Below are 16,849 nucleotides of genomic sequence, written 5' to 3' on the forward strand. Positions count from 1 at the left end.
TCATGTGGTAAGTGGAGATAAAGCACCGTAGAGAATCTGATGCCAGGCCATCAGCTAAACTCACTCATTTGCTAGATGACTTGCTTTTCATAGTGTAATCCGAATTTGTGCCTTGGCAAAAATTTTAAATGGTGGTATAATACGGCCTTTGGAGGGTAGCATGAAAATAACTGAAACCTCAAATATGAAAGCTACAAGTGCCCAAATTCGCCTATGTCAAGCCATGCATTCAAAGTATCTTCCATAGTCTCTGGGTTTGAAACCCTCGGGCCTTTGAATGTCAGCCATTGGTTTTACACTTAAAAAGATGAATGATACAGGATAATTGTGCCATCTATTTCTGCCAGCTTTTTCTTCCAGCTAACAGTGATCTCACCTCTGAGGTCTTATTCTCTCTCCTACTAATTAATATCCAGGAACAGTAACTATTGATTCAATAAGCTCCACTCCTTGCCTCTTCTGTCATCAGCAGAGCTAGAAAGAGATGTTGTCTAACTGTGGCTAGAGTCATGCTGAGGACCAAGGGAAGGGCTGGGATCAGAGATCAAAGCTTGGCTGGAAGCCAGGTTTATGAGCTAACATCATCTTGTTTTTAGTCTCCCAGGGGAATTGTGAGAGGCAAGAACTCCACTTGTTTGATTTGTTTGACTAAAGAACATGAATCTTAAGATAGAAGGAGTAAGATTGGTATCATAAATAATTTTGAGAACGATAGCATAGTCACACGCACATTGTAAGCCTCCATGGGCAAGCCGGAACTCCCAGACTGCACATTTATATCAGCTACGTGAGACCCCTGAGCGCCTGACATGAGATGATTGATTCTCCTTGGAAAGAGACCAGCTCAGGTCCCCCAGCCCTCTGAAGATAAGACAGGGGAAATGATGACAAGAGGGGAGAGGCTGAGGAATTGCATTCCCAAAACGATCAGTGGGGATTGGCAGAATGGTTCATGAATGTTGTTTCTTGCAGGAAAGACGTGGCGTTATCTCAGGACCATCTGGTGGCAGCAGAAACGAGAAGGAGGATGGAGCTCAGAGCAGTGGTCACGTAGCCTCGTCTCACTGTTTGCAGACGCCCACGATCAAGCAATTTCCTGACAGAAGTGGGTCAGCTATTAGCCTGAGCTCAAGAAAAACAGAACTTCAAGGAATTAGAGAAATGATCTGCAGAGGCTGTATGATTCCTCTACCAGGAAAACCTGAGACACTATCCAAAGCTTGCTGTCATGTGGGCAAAGTCCCCAGACTCGAGGAGAGAATAGGATGCTCTTGATCTTTCAGTATAAAATTGATCTTGACTCAGACAGGCCAACTGTCTTGGACCCTCAGTGTAAGATGGCATTTATGGACTCCAGGGCTCCATCTGTCCTCTGTACGCCTTTGAGCCCACTTTAGTGATTACAGAACTGTTGGATTAGTTCCCAACTTTAAAAGATCAAAGTTATCTTCCTCTGAAATCCTTAATACAGACTCTAGGAATTCTCCACGGAAATTTTAAAGTAACATGGGATCAAGGCACATATTTTCTTGAAGGCCATGAGGATTCAGAGGAGTGGCAGACCTCCTCTTACATACATGATGCAGGATTGGGGAGTTTGAGACACGCATAGGGCAACTTAATTAGACAAAGCTTTTCAAAGACCTACATGGAAAACTGGAGGGGAAATCTCACCTCAAACCTGGGGAACTGATCAAAGTTTCTTCCTCAAAGTGCATGTGCAGGTTCTGCTGAGCTTCTTGCCAGTAGGAGGAGTTGACTTTTGTGGATGCTGCCTCCATCCCGGAGAAAGGAAATTAGGAAAATCAGCTGAGATGGGAGAATAAGTACCATCCGGCTGCACCACCTCTTGCTGACAGTTTCCCCCACAATGTTAGGCCTATCTGTGCTAGGAATAGGGCTTCCCAGGTGGCATTAGGGTAAAGAACCTGCCTGCCAATGCAGGAGCTGTAAGATACCCGGTTGGGTTTGATCCCTGGGTAGGCAAGATCCTCTGGAGTAGGGCACAGCAACCTATTCCAGTATTCATGCCTGTAGAATCCCATGGACAGAGAAGCCTGGTGGGCTACAGTCCATGGGGTTGCAAAGAGTTAGACATGACTGAAGCAACATGGCAAGCATGCATGTGCTAGGAATGCTGAGAGGGACTCTGCCTTTTCATGCCAAGAAGTAGTCACCTTGACCAAGGCAGGATGACCTCCAGATGTCACTTCTGCACCCAAAAGGGACCAGGGTGCTCAGCTCCTCAGGGCACGGATCTGGGCCCCTCCAACACTGCGTGTGCAGAAGGAGCTGCAGTGGCAGCTGGTGTTTGCACACGCTCTCCCTGGGGACCCGAGGCTCAGAGTCATATGAGTCTTCCATCTGGTTCAGAAGCAAAGATGTGGGGGCAGGAAGCTAAATTTGTCCTTCACAAAGACTCACACAAGAGGGAAATCACCCTGGCTGGAACTGGAGGGGGCCAAGATGTAGGGATGGTCTTGGGTCTGAGCCAGTGAGGGGAGGAGGAAGAGAATCTCCTACAGGTCTGGGTACTTGGTATCTGCCAGAGATTTCTAAGGTGTCAAAAGGAGTTAAAGGCATATCTTGGGATCAGAAAACTGATTCTTCCTTGGGCAGTTTCTTTAATTCCATAGACTGTTTATTTCCCCTCTATCTAATAGGGGTGATAATAAGAGTTCTGGCTTCATAGGCTGCTGTGAGACCTAAGTGAGGTCACATGTATGCCTACAGCACTTAGCTCAGGCACTGACCCTCAGCACACACCCTCTAAAGCATTGCTATCTTTAACCTCATTCTCCAAGGTGGTTGGAGCTGAGAAGGGCAGGCTGGAGGAATCTGACCTCTAGATCAAGTGTCCACCAGGAGTCTGTTTAAGAGACCCTGTTCCTATAGTGACTCATGCCTGGAATCATTATTGTATCCTGACTGGGTTGTCTTCCTACATTTGTGGACTGAATCACCATCATCAATAGGAAGAATTATCTTTCCTTCCAGTATTCCAAACTAGCTTCTACAGGTCTCTCCTAATTTCTGTGGCCTTGTAGTTTAAATCAGTAGAAAGATTCAGAAGAATTGTTTTCTCCATTATTGATGCTGTTATTATAACTAACTTTAATTTGTCCAGTGCCTACTATGTGTCATCTCATTTAATCTACATACTCACTAGTGAATAAAGCAACTCCATCACATAGAATGGAAGTCTCATGGAAAAAGACTGAAAGAGAAGAAAAATGGCGTAGAAGCAACATGGTAATCCTCCTCCCAAAAAAGCCCTCATTCATGAGTAGATGTGGGATCCCCTCCAGGGACTCCTAACCCTTAGGGTATACTCTCTGGGGCCTAAAGATTCTTCCTTAACAAGTGGAGGCAGGCACTAGCCACAGCTCATGTTACGTAGTTCTTCTGAACTAGCTCCTTGTCAAAGGTTTGGTGTTTTGTGATAAAACATTTGCAATATCCATCTCCATAACTCTGGGCTGGAATTTTGCTCTGCCAATGAACATAAACTTCAACTCCTACCCCTTAACACTCTCCTTGAAATGAGCACTCACCTGTTTAATTGAACTTTTCAGTTCAGAAAAAATCCAGTATTGTCTGTAAGCACATCGAAGGACCTCTTTGTGAGCGTTTCCCAGAAGCTTCGGGCTTCCCTGATAGCCCAGTTGGTAAAGAATCCGCTTGCAATGCAGACGACCCCAGTTCGAGTCCTGGGTCTGGAAGATCCACTGGAGAAGGGATAGGCTACCCACTCCAGTATTCTTGGGCTTCGCTTGTGGCTCAGCTGGTAAAGAATCTGTCTGCAATGTGGGAGACCTAGGTTCGATCCCTGGGTTTGAAAGATCCCCTGGAGAAGGGAAAGGCTACCCACTCCGGTATTCTGGCCTGGAGAATTCCATGCACTGTATAGTAAAGAGTCAGGCACAACTGAGCAACTTTCACTTCCCAGAAGCTTCCTTGGGCTTTCCTTAATCAGAGCCAGAACTCTTTACTAATGCATTCCATTTCTGTGGGATAAGCCAGAACCTTCCCAGATTTCTTTTGCTCTGGCAAGGTCCCTCAACACAGGAATTGCCTTCTTGCCTGCCTTCCTTTCCTTTTTCCCTCTCTCCCTTCATTTTTTTTCTCCCATCATTTGTGTGTGTGTTTAAATTAAACTTATTTCCAAGTCCTCACTTTCCTACTGTCTATGTGCCCTTGGGCAAAATTAACCTCTGTGTCTAAAATATATAAAGTGATATAAAGTGAAAACACCTCTTTCAGCCCTAAAATCAAATTGAACTCTAATACCTAGGATAGTAAACAAAAGCTTGGGCACTGGAGTCAGTCAGGACTGAGTTTCACTCCTACTCACTTTGCCACTTACCTCATGACCTTGGTGCAGGATGGTGTGTTCTTTGGGCCTCAGTTTTTCTAACAGGGAGATAGCACTGACCTCATAAAATAAGAGGGTTGGATGTTGCAGCGATATTGAGCGATGCACTTATTATGTGCCTGATTCTGCTCTAAGCTCTTTACATGTGTTGACTCATTTTATTTGCATGCTATTTCTATAACATTTCATTTTGTTAGGGTCTCTTCTCTGCTTAACTTTCTAGCTTGTTGAGAGTATTTATTTGCTTATTTTAAACTTAATTCCACCACTTTAAACATAGGAAGTTATGGAATTAACTTTAAAATAAGCAAATAAAAACTTAGAACTATAATACAGTTGGCTTCTCTGTCTTCATTCAATGTGTTTTTTTAAAATGTATTGTGAATCCTATGACCAAGAAGACAACACTAAGGAAGCAGAGCTAAACCTTTGTACATTAGAATGCTAGAGAGTTGTTGATACATGCAAATAACTCATGGGAATGATAGGCGAGCAAACTGAGTCTCTGAGCGTACAGCCAGGTATTGATGTGTTTTAAAACTTCCCCAGTTTGTTCTAACTATCAGCCAGGACAGAGAACCACAGCCCTATGTTGTGAGTCCAAGGTTACTCCTCTAGACCAATAAGCCATGAAGGTATGTGAGTAAAGTGGTTATCAGCTATGACCCTGGCTTATCATTACACTGACGTCTCGATAATGAACCTAAGTGTCAAATCTCCCTCTAAAATCAGAATACATTTTTTAGCATGCTCCTGGCCAGGCTCCTCCAGTAATCCTCTCAGGCAAGTGCTGGCTTCTAGTGATGATCATTGTCATGCCTAAATGTTTAGAAATATACTCTAGGGTTTTGCCCAAATCAGAGGCATAGTCTTATCATTTCAAAATTCAACTTTTGGAAAATTAGAAACTGCTTATCTCTAGTCTTATGGAACCTTGCTCCATACTTGTCAAAGATCATAGAAACAGGGCTCCCTTCTCAGAAATGCAACCTTTCTCAACTCTGTGGGATATGACACTTATGTATTTGAAAGGCAGGAAGTTAAACTTTATGCTCTTTTTTCTAGTCCTTGCTTATTTCCAGTTATATATATTTGGAAACCCTGGGGGTGGCAGGCATTGACAGCTTACTAACAGCTTTCTCTGAAGAAATCCTCTTCACTAATCCCCTCTTAATTCTTCGGCATCCCCAACCTCTTACTTTCTCAGTGTGTTTAAGTTATCCAAGAGTCTCCTGTCTACTTCCTGTTTGCTGGCCTTCTGGGTGCACAGACACATTTGCTTCAGTGTCTAAGATTTTGGTGCCTTGGTTTACATCCCATTTATCAAACCCGGTAAATGAACACCGATGAACCAAACTGCCCGCTTTGTTTTTTCTATGAAGATCTGTTGCACAGCATTCATACTTGAAGCCAACTTATATTCTCCAAAACTTTCTTTTGTATCCTAGAAGTCTGATTCAACACAGCCTACGTGTTGGTTGTCAGTTCCCTGTGCTAAGAGTTTTCACAGTACGCAGAAAACAGGTCAAAAATCTGTTGTGAAAGGATGAAATAAATTGGCCTTTCTATTTTTTTTTTTCCTTTTTTCTCACTCTAAGGTAATTTCAACTTTTATTATTCCATGATTATACTCAGCAATTTCCTTTATATACTAAGGAAGCTTAGTATTATGGAGTCCATCTTGAGCTGGATTGTTTAACATTTTAATTCCTATAATCCTCACAAAATCTCTTGCAGGTGAGTGCTGCTTTGTTTATTTTATAGCTTGGGAAGCAGAGCTTCTGAGTTATTAAGTAAGCTGCCTACATTCTGACAGACAGCAAGTGGCAGAGGTGTGATTCAAATCTGGGTCAGTCTGAGCCACTGTGCTTTATGCTACTGCTGCTGCTGCTGCTAAGTCGCTTCATTCGTGTCCGACTCTGTGCAACCCCATAGACGGTGGCCCACCAGGCTCCCCCGTCCCTGGGATTCTCCAGGTAAGAACACTGGAGTGGGTACTGTGCTTTATACAGCCTCCTAAGTTAGAGCAGCCAGCTCTGGACTACCCCAGGCCTCCATCATTAGTGGCCGGCAATACTTATTCCCCCTGGATTCAGATACACCCACAGTGTCTCCAGCACATTATTCCCATGGCCGCTCACTACCTCTCAAAGCTGGCAGGCAAGCAGAAGACTTTGTCATCTCTTCACAATTTGATGGGTGCTCTTACATAAACCATATCCTCAACAGAGGAATCTTTACAATCTATCAAAAATTTTAATTCTTTTTAAAAAAATTATTTATTATTTGGCTGTGCTGGGTCTTATTTGCAGCACATGGGATCTTTAGTTGTGGCATGAAAATTCTTTCTAGTTCCCTATTGAACTTGGGTCCCCTGCACTGGGAACATGGAATAGAGTTTTAGCTATTGGACCACCAGGGAAGTTCCAACCAAAATCTTAATCCTTTTTAACTAAATTCCTTCCCATTCTCTTAGAGCAAACTAATTCTATGTGCTCACTGAGATTTTGTAACTCTGGCCCCTTCCTAGCTTTACAACCTCATCCTGAGTCTATTTTTCCCTCTATTTCTGTCCTCTGGGCACATAGGGATCTTTCATTTCCTCAAAGAGTCCCTGCTCCTTTGCCACACAGGGCCTTTGCATATGCTGCTCTTACTCTCTGAAACATTTATCCTCTCCTTCACCTGGGGAACTTCTCTTCCTTTAGATCTCCGTATGCTGTCTCTTGAGCCCCAGCTAGATCAGGTCAGACGCCCACGCCATCTACTGCTTTTAACACTCTAGAACTTTATTTCATGCAATTTACCATGGTTTATGACTATGCATTCATTGCATTTTTTAATCAATTCTATCACTTCTCCATTGAATTTCATAGACTCAGTGTCTGACACATAGTAGGCGGACAATAAGCAAACACAATGCAGGGTCTTCAAATTTCAAATCATTACAGGAGTCTCCTGAATGGCCAGTTTCCCATAAACATGCAGAGGCTCTGTCAGGAAATAATGCTTTTGTGAATTGGGGCCACACCAGGCAAATGACCACCCCTCTTTTCCCGGCAGGCCCCTAGTCACATGGACACACACATGCTCTCTTGCTGGACTCTGCCACTTCCATCCAGAGGCATGGATAGAGTGATAAAGGAGAAAGTGGAAGTGCTGGGAGCAGGGTGTGAGTTCCAGCTCTAATACTCGGTAGCTGTGCAGCAGTTGTCACGTGGCTTAACTCCTCGAGTCCTCAATTTCCTCATCTGTAAAATCCCTCACTCACACGATTCCTGGGGAGGCACAATGGGTTAATGAATCCAAAGCACCCTCCCAGCACAGAGACTCACTTACTGTACGAGAATTCTTCCTTCCCCCAGGGTACACTACCTAGCTGGGGAAACAGCAGTGTGTTCCTTCAGTCAAGTTAAAAGATTAAAATGGTTGACACTATGTTACAGACCACAGTCTAAACATTCCGCCTATATTAATCTATTTTAAACTTGTAAGAGTCCTATGAAGAAAGCACGAGTATTATCAGCTTCATTTTACATCTGAGGAAACTGAGGTTCAGAGAGGTGAAGTAACTTAAAGTCACATAGCTAACTATCATCATAAACCCAGTTTGTTTACACTCTTAGACCACTACATGTTATTGTCTGTTAGCTGACAAAGTAGAAAGAAATCATAGGCAGTGAAAAGATCATTAGCTTTGGAAAGAGAAACATCTCCCAGTTTTACTATTCCCTGGGTGACCCGGCCAGCTCAGTTCTCCCTTGTCTAAAATGGGTATCGTGCCCCCCACCCTCAGCCTCCAGGATGAGAGCCAAGTGAGAGGACGAATGTAAAACTCCTGAACACACCTGGCATCAGACAAATGTTGGCCTCCTCCTCTCATGACAATCAAATCTCTTTCTTTCATAAAAATGTAAGCTTTGAGTTTTCTTGCCAATAACCTGGGCTGGGTAAAGAGAACTTTGGCCCTTAACCAGCTCTAGAGTTTCTCGGATAAAAATTGTTGACATTGAGCCCACACAAAGCTGGAAACTCCCAGAGGGATAAATACACAGGCTCTGACCCAGCCCAGACTTCCCCTGAATTCTACAGAGTTTCAACACTTCTGAGGCTCTGAGAGAGCTGAGCCCAAGGTTCCGGAAATCAGAGCCCAGCCTGGGGGAGGAGAGCACTACTCTTATGAACAGGAGGGAGTCTTGGTGACCAGATTTAGCAGACTGGGCTTCAGAACCTTTGTGAATGTCCCTCTAGGAACCTCCTTCATACAGCTTTATCCAGAGAAGTGGTTTTAATAGAAAAAAAATTTTTTTCTGACCTTGGCCTTTTGATTGTCAGACTCTTCCTGCTCTATAAACGAGAAGAGTTCACCCAAGGTGCCTCAGGATATATGCTGAGCACTCTGAGCCCCAAGAGGAGGTGGGGGTCTGCACAGGGCCTTAGTCTCAGCCGCAAAAGGGAGTGCGTAATGGATCCTATCCCTGGGGTTATTCTAAGGATTCAGCGGGGTAGCAAATATTCAGAGCTTAGGGCAGGGCTTCACTCTTTAGTAAGCACTCCATGAATGTGAGTTGTAGTAGTGTGGGTACACGTCTAGGACCTAGTGCTTAATTGTGTCCGACTCTTTGGCTCCTCTGTCCATGGGATTTCCCAGGCAAGAATACTGGAGTGCGTTGCCATTTTCTTCTCCAATCTAGGACCTAGTTCACACAGCAAAGTAAGTAAAGAAACTAGAATTGGAACAAAGATCTCAGAGAATGACAAGCCCAGATCTTCCACCATGCAATGCAGCCTTTCTCTGGCATGTCTGAACCTCAGTATCCTACTTACAGTGAAAGGGCTAAGCCGTGCTGGGGAGTCTTTTTTTTTTATTTTAATTTTTTGGCCATGTTGTATGGCATGTGGGAAGTTAGTTCACTGACAAGGAGGTCTCTCCCAACTCTCCACCCCACCAAGGACTTCACACACACACACACACACACACACACACACACACACACACACACAGATCGCCATCCTGACTTACAAACATCCTTCCTAGCCTCTCCTTCCTCTGGATTCTCTCTACCCTGACAGGCTTCCTTCAGCTCCTGTGGGCTAGAAGCACACACGCAGTTTTTTGATCAGTGCTTTCCTCTGAACCCCCGTATTTTCCTAGGCTGTGGACTCTGGGTGTGGTGTCTCTCTGTCAACAGGGTGCCTGTGACTCGCAAGCCATTCTGAGCTCAGGGATGGCATGTCTGGCTCTGTCCTGGCCTGGGTCAGCTCGGCCAGTAAAACCAGGGCCGTCTTCCAGGTCCGGGTGCATGAGGGGTGAGGAGCCCTGTTCCCATGGCAGCAGGTGTGCAGGGGCTGTGGCATGGAGTTTGTGGGGATTAGGGCGTGGTAAGGCAGTATGGGCTGGGGGAAGGCTGACTGCTGGATTGTGCAGTAATTTTGGAAGAAAATAGAATTCTCTGCCTCAAGTTAGATCTTACACAAGCATCCTAGCTTCTCTGAGTTATAACTTCTCTGCAAATGAGAAATCTTAATGCCTTTCTCAGGGGTCCTGGGGAAGATTAAGAGGGCAATCAGTGTAGCACGCAGGGCAGAGACTCAGTAAGTAGCTGTTTACTTATTCCTTTACTCCCCTCATCTAGTTCAGTTCAGTCACTCAGTCATGCCCGACTCTTTGGACTGCAGCACGCCAGGCCTCCCTGTCCATCACCAACTCCCAGAATTGACTCAAACTCATGTCCATTGAGTCAATGATGCCATTCAACCATCTCATCCTTTGTCATCCCCTTCTCCTCCCACCTTCAATCTTTCCCAGCATCAGGGTCTTTTCCAATGAATCAGTTCTTTGCATCAGGTGGCCAAAGTATTGGAGTTTCAGCCTCAGCATCAGTTCTTCCAATGAATATCCAGGACTGATTTCCTTTAGGATTGACTGGTTGAATCTCCTTGCAGTCCAAGGGACTCTCAAGAGTCTTCTCCAACACCACAGTTCAAAAGCATCAATTCTTCAGTGCTCAGTTTTCTTTATGGTCCAACTCTCACATATACTGGAAAAACCATAGCTTTGACTAGATGGGAATCGTGGATCTGGCCTCCAGGAAGATGAAAAGAGAAAGAAAAGATAATGATAGATCAGTGTTTCTCATGCTTTATGTGGTATCTCATTTTTATCTTCTTCATAACCCCACAAGATAGGGATTATTTTTATTCTCATTTTATGTATGAGAAAGTGGAGGCTTGGCAAGGATAAGTAACTTGCCCATCATCACTAGGAAGCGGTGGAGTGGGAACATGAACACAGTCCTCCAGTTCTAAGCTCATCTACCACCCAAGCACATCTGACACCCATGAGCTGAGGTGGTAGCTCTCAACCAAGCACTGTGAACCAGGACTCCTTTTAGCCTTTCCGGAAGATTTTCCTCATAGCTGAGAATTCTTCTCAGCAATGTTCTGTCACTTCCTTTCCTGGTTTAGTCTTAGTTTCACCTTTTTCTTTTGAAACTATAGATTGGTTGGCTGTCCATCCTCAGATATGCAAGGAGGAAATGCACAGCTAGGGCAGGAATGTGGTCTTGGCAATCCAGATCTTCCTACTGAGACTGTCCGGGCTGCCTGGGCCTGAGGTTGGAGGCATTTGATATCTCTGGCTATGGTCCCCCAGGATCTGCGGCTAATTCATGGGCCGGTTCACCCTCTCCTGGTCAATAGTTGCTCATCCTCTGTCAGGGATTGGGCCTTGCATTGTTCATTTCCTCCTCCCTCCACTGTCCACCCCTGGTTTTGACTTCCCACAGTCCATGGGTTGTGGTTATACCCTCCACTTTCTGGTCTTAATGTATCTCTCAGGAATGGATAGAGATGAATGGGAAATTTTCCATTGGCCTTGCAAGTCCCCAAGAGAAACGTGATTGCAAAGGGACCCTCTGAAATAGTCTGGGCTTCAGACATGCTTGCCTCTCTAATTATCAGTTTTCTGGGTGTTTGTTTTCTTTATCTGAAAAATGAGGGAATTGGATCTGGTTCTTGCGAATGCCCTTTTAAGTGCTAACATCCAATTAGCTGATGAGAAAGAATCTTTAAATATTTTTTATCCTTTTCTTCTTTTTTCTGATTATAGAATAGTGCACTCTAATTGTAGAAAATCTGAAATAACAGAAAATTGTACAACAAGTCAGTAGAAATCTTATCCCTCAGAAAAACTTCATGTATTGGTGTCAATTATTCTTTTTTTTATTGTATATTTTGTGTGTTTAATGTTTTTCTGTTGTTTTATGTATTCATTATATAGTTTTCATAAATTTAAACATAAATATATTATATAATTAAATATTTTTCAAAATATTTAATTTTGATAATATTTGATGGCATCATAGAATCCCATCATTTAATTGTTTTCATAGTGTTGGATGTTGAGACCATTTTAAGCTTTTCTCCAATTTAATATTACAATGAATAGGTTATATGTGATATTATAGAATGAATATCTCTAAATCTATGTGTATGCTTAAATCATTTCCTTAGTCAATTCTATTTAAAAACAGAATTGATAAATTAAAGGATTAGAATTATTTTTAGGCTTTTGATATATAGTACCCAAATTCCTGAGGAGGATATAGCAACCCACTCGAGTATTCTTGTCTGAAGAATCCCCGTGGACAGAGGAGCCTAGTGGGCTACATGGTCACCTAGTCAGACACAACTGAAGTGACTTAGCACATACCCAGATTCCTTTCAGAAGACTTGTATTGATTGCTGCTTCTGCCAGAATTGAGTATATGGCAATATGAGTACTAATTTTATTGCAATATCAAGCAGTGGTTTTGATTTTTTTTAATTGTCAATTTGAGAAATGATATCTCATTGTTACTATAACTTGCGTTTGTTTTGTTACTTGTAAGGCTAATATTTTTCACATAATAACTGGCCATTTATTTTCTTTTTAAAATGAATTCTATTATTATGAGTTTAACTCACTTTTTTGGTACTTCTCATTTCTTTTTATTGATTTTTGAGAACTGCTTATTGATTTTGAGTATAAAAACCATCCCTTATTGATCTTTGGGAAGACTATTACATAAGGAATTATATTCTTTGCCTTTTGTATATGTGACATATATTATCTATATTTATTGTTTCCTTTATTTTTGTATATGGTAATTTTGGGTGAGGGGGCGGGCCGTGTGCTTGTAGGATCTGAGTTCCCTGACTAGAGATTGAACCCCAGCCTTTAGCAGTGAAAACCTGGAGTCCTAACCACTGGACTGCCAGGGAATTCCCTGTTTATAGTAAATTTGAAAACACATATTTTAAATTTAATGGAGAAGAGCTGATCAATCTTTTCTTTTATAGTTTCTTTCCTTGTTTTTATGCATAGAACATCTAGCTCCACCTTGAGATCAGAGAGCTTCCTGTAATTTCTTATAATTCATTTCTACCTTTAATTCTATAACAAATTTAAATTTATAAAATATATAAATAATACATAATATGGAATTTGAGTCTATTTTTATCCAAAATAAATAGCTCCAGGTTTGAACATTATTACTCAAGACTTCCTTTCAAAACTGATTTGATATGAAGTCTCTAGCACATATTGAAATTTTATACATAAACAGTTCTGTTTTTAGACTTTCTCTTCTGTTATACATGTCCATTTTCTTATCCTGTAACACAGTCCCTTGTCTCAATTATTACAGTTTTATATATTACGTACACCATATATATTATATATTAATATTATATACTGTGATATTACTATATTATAGTATACAGTTTTACACTTTAATTACCTGGAAGTTCATGTTGTCTATACTTTTTCTTTCAAAAGTTCTTCAGCTATTCTCATGGCTTTGATCTTTCAGATGAATTTTAAAACCAGTTTTCTAACTTCCTTCAAAAAACTACCACTGATTCTTTTTTTAAATTACATTAAGTTCATATGCGAATTTGAGGTCAATTTAGATTTTTATGATACCGAATTTATCAGTCAGGAGTATAAATAGTGTCCCTGAGGGAAGTATTCCTTGATGCCCTTAAGTTCCTATTTTTTTCCTTATAGTTCCTGTCTATTTTTTCTTAAGTATGTTCCTACAGATTTTAATACTTTTTCTATACTCCTGTAATGTGATCATATTTTTAAAGACTTTATTTTATATTGAAGTTTAACCAACTAACAATGTTGTGATAGCTTCAGGTGAACGGCAAAGGGACTCGGCCATACATCTAGAGGCATCCATTCTCCCCTTGCTCCTTATGACATGTTTTCTGTGGTTATCATTTCACTCTGATTATTTAGCATTAAACATGACTGTTTCCACTTAGTGTTACATAATCAATAGTAATCGTTTAGCTTGAGGTGATAGCATACAAATCACGTGGAAATAGCATTTTTTCTTCTCACTGGCGCTAGGGAGCAGGGGATTCGGTTTTACTCCTGTTCCTAAACTCCATCCACCCACCAGCAGACAGATACTCATTTCCTCACGAATCCAGTGCCCCTCGCTCCGCCTCGTGCTGTGCTTGACAGTGGGGCTCAGCAGCTTCCCCCTTAAAGTCACCTTTCTGAGTTTGTCCTTCCGAGTCCTCTGCCCCCTTAAGCCACAGTGAGAGGTTGGGTGTGTGTATTAATAACACTTTCTGGCAGCCTCACCATGCTTATTTGGAGGCTTCCCGGATTTGGCAGCATGGGCTTCCATTTTAATTAGCTTCTCAGGAGGTGTTTGCACAATTCATAACACAAATAAGCCTGCTTTAAAAGTGAGAAGCCCAGTGTCTAGTGGCCTGGTCTCCAGAGTAAAGCTCCCAGGAGTGGTGTTTCTGGGAAGCGTGATCTAAATTGTGACGGGGGAAATGGTGGATCTGGCTCAGCTAGTCCTTGCTGTGGATCAGAGACTTGTCTGTTTCTGGAAGTGAGTGGCAAGCTAAGCCATGTTAGAAACCTGAAAGGAAAATAAAAAAGCACTGATTTTGTCTTTATTTAAAATATTAATATTTTTATATTATTGACTTTTGGCTTTCATTTTGATTTGGGGGAAGATGTTATATTGAAATATTTATTTCTATCATTAATTTGTTTATCTTTCTGAGTTTGGTTTGGTGCCCCCTTCAATTTTGCAGCTGAGTTGAGTGCCTCACTCTCTTCACTCTAGTCCTGACCCTGCTGCAAATGCCTCTAAAGTGAGGTGAATTGTGGATCCCCCCAAAACTATGACCACCTTGAGCCCCCAGAAGCTGTGAATGTGACCTTATTAGGGAAAAGGGGTTTTGTAGATATAATTAAGATCTCAAGATGAGACCATCCTGGATTATCAGGGTCCTAAATCCACTGACAGTTGTCCAGATAAGAGAGAAGAGAAAGCAACACAGAAGAGGAAGCCATGTGAAGACAAGCAGAGACCAGAGTTATAAACCCACAATCAAGGAGAGGGCAGAAACTGAAAGATGCAAGAAAGATTCTTCCTGAGAGCACATCCCTGCCAATGACTTCATCTTAGAATCCTGGCATCCAGGCTGTTAGAGAATAAATTTCCATAAGTTTCCACTGTTGCAAGTGACCCAAGTTTGTGGCCATTTGTTACAGCAGCCCTTGAAAATGATTATAGCCCCAAAGGCAGGTGTGTTTGGAAGAATTTTGTAAGCCAGACTGAGTTATGGAGAAGGCAATGGCTCCCCACTCTAGTACCCTTGCCTGGAAAATCCCATGGATGGAGGAGCCTGGTAGGCTGCAGTCCATGGGGTTGCTAAGAGTCGGGCACGACTGAGCGACTTCACTTTCACTTTTCACTTTCATGCACTGGAGAAGGAAATGGCAACCCACTCCAGTGTTTTTGCCTCGGGAATCCCAGGGACGAGGGAGCCTAGTAGGCTGCCGTCTACAGGGTCATACAGAGTCGGACACGACTGAAGCGATTTGGCAGCAGCAGCAGCAGCAGCCGACTGAGTTAAGAAGTTTCAACCATCAGATGCAAGCCATGGCAGCTGCGGGTGTCGCAAAGTGTGGAGAGAAATAGAGGCATGAAATAAAAAGTTAAAGACAGTTTTGGGGGTTAAATGGACATGTGTGTGTGCAAATTTTGTTGACTTATCAAATATTTCGGTACTTTTTCTTTGCCAATCCTTTGTGTCAGGCAGCCGCACACACGTGTACATGCTCGCCAAGCACAGACATGCATGATTTAAATCAAATCTTAAAAGACAGACTAATTTGTGAAGCAACTGCAGAATTCTAATCAGCTCTTCCAAGAATACGTGCCACAGCTTTTCCAGCTTCCTTAGAAGACCTAGCAAAAGCTTCTTTCTCTGATTTCAAAATATCCTCTGTTTTCTGCTAACCATATACTTTCTCCACAGCAGAAAGGTTCTCTTACCTGCCTCCCACCCCCACTTTGCCCCCACTAACTGTGGGCTCAGTGAACTCAAAGATTGCTTTTTAAATCTCTATTTTCCTAGTACTACATATGTGTTTGTGTGTGTGTGTGTGTAAAGAATAAGGTAAGCCCAAACCCCAAATAATATTTTGAGAGAAACAATCAAGACCCCTTAGATGTGCTAAGTGAGGTCAAAAGATTTTTAAACTAGAAGATCTTAAAAAGAGTAAATTCCTAATTAAAGAAAATGAACAAAAAGAGAGAGCTGTATGTACAGTGGCTAAGCATGAAGACTCCAGCTCTGAACTCCTGGGTTTATGTCCTATCTCTATTCTTCATTAGCTTGTCTCCTAGTTTTCTCATCAATAAAATCAGGCTCATATAGGTATCTGTCACATTGGGTTATGGTAGGGTACAGATGAGTTATTATATGTAAAACTTCAATACATTTTAGTTAATATTACCCATTGAATCTAAAGTTTTTAGTAATGTAAGCATCCTTATATGGATTATCTTGTAAACTCCATGCTATATTGTTTTCACTATTGCTTAAAGAGTCAATTATCTTTTGAAGAGATTTTTAAAAATACAAAAGTATATATTTAGTGGTATAGTTGTGATTTCTGGTGCTCTTAATTTCTTGGTATAGCTTCAAGTTTCCATATGGTTTCTTTTTCCATTTGCTTGAGAATTTCCTTTAAAATTTCTTATAGAATGAGTCTGCTGGCCATCTGCTCTTTCATCTTTTGTATATATGAAAAATATCTTTTGTTTCTCCTTAATTTTGAGAGGTATTTTCACTTGGTAAAGAATTCTTGGATAACAGTTCTTTCAGTACTTTAAAAATGTTGTTCCATTATCTTTTTGCTTCCATTATTTCTGACAAGAAATCTGTTAACAAGTTTATCTTTGCTCCTCTGTACATTACCTAATTCCCTGTTCCACCCTCATTGGCTGCTTTTCAGTTCAGTTCAGTTCAGTTCAGTTCAGTTGCTCAGTCATGTCCATGAGGTCACAAAGAGTCAGACACGACTGAACAACAATATCTTTCTTACCTCTCCTTAATATTTTGAGATAAGGAATACTGTTTCAACTATATTTCTATCTCCTAACT

The sequence above is a fragment of the Cervus elaphus genome, chromosome 20 (genome assembly GCF_910594005.1).
Source record: "Cervus elaphus chromosome 20, mCerEla1.1, whole genome shotgun sequence".
NCBI lineage: Eukaryota > Metazoa > Chordata > Mammalia > Artiodactyla > Cervidae > Cervus > Cervus elaphus.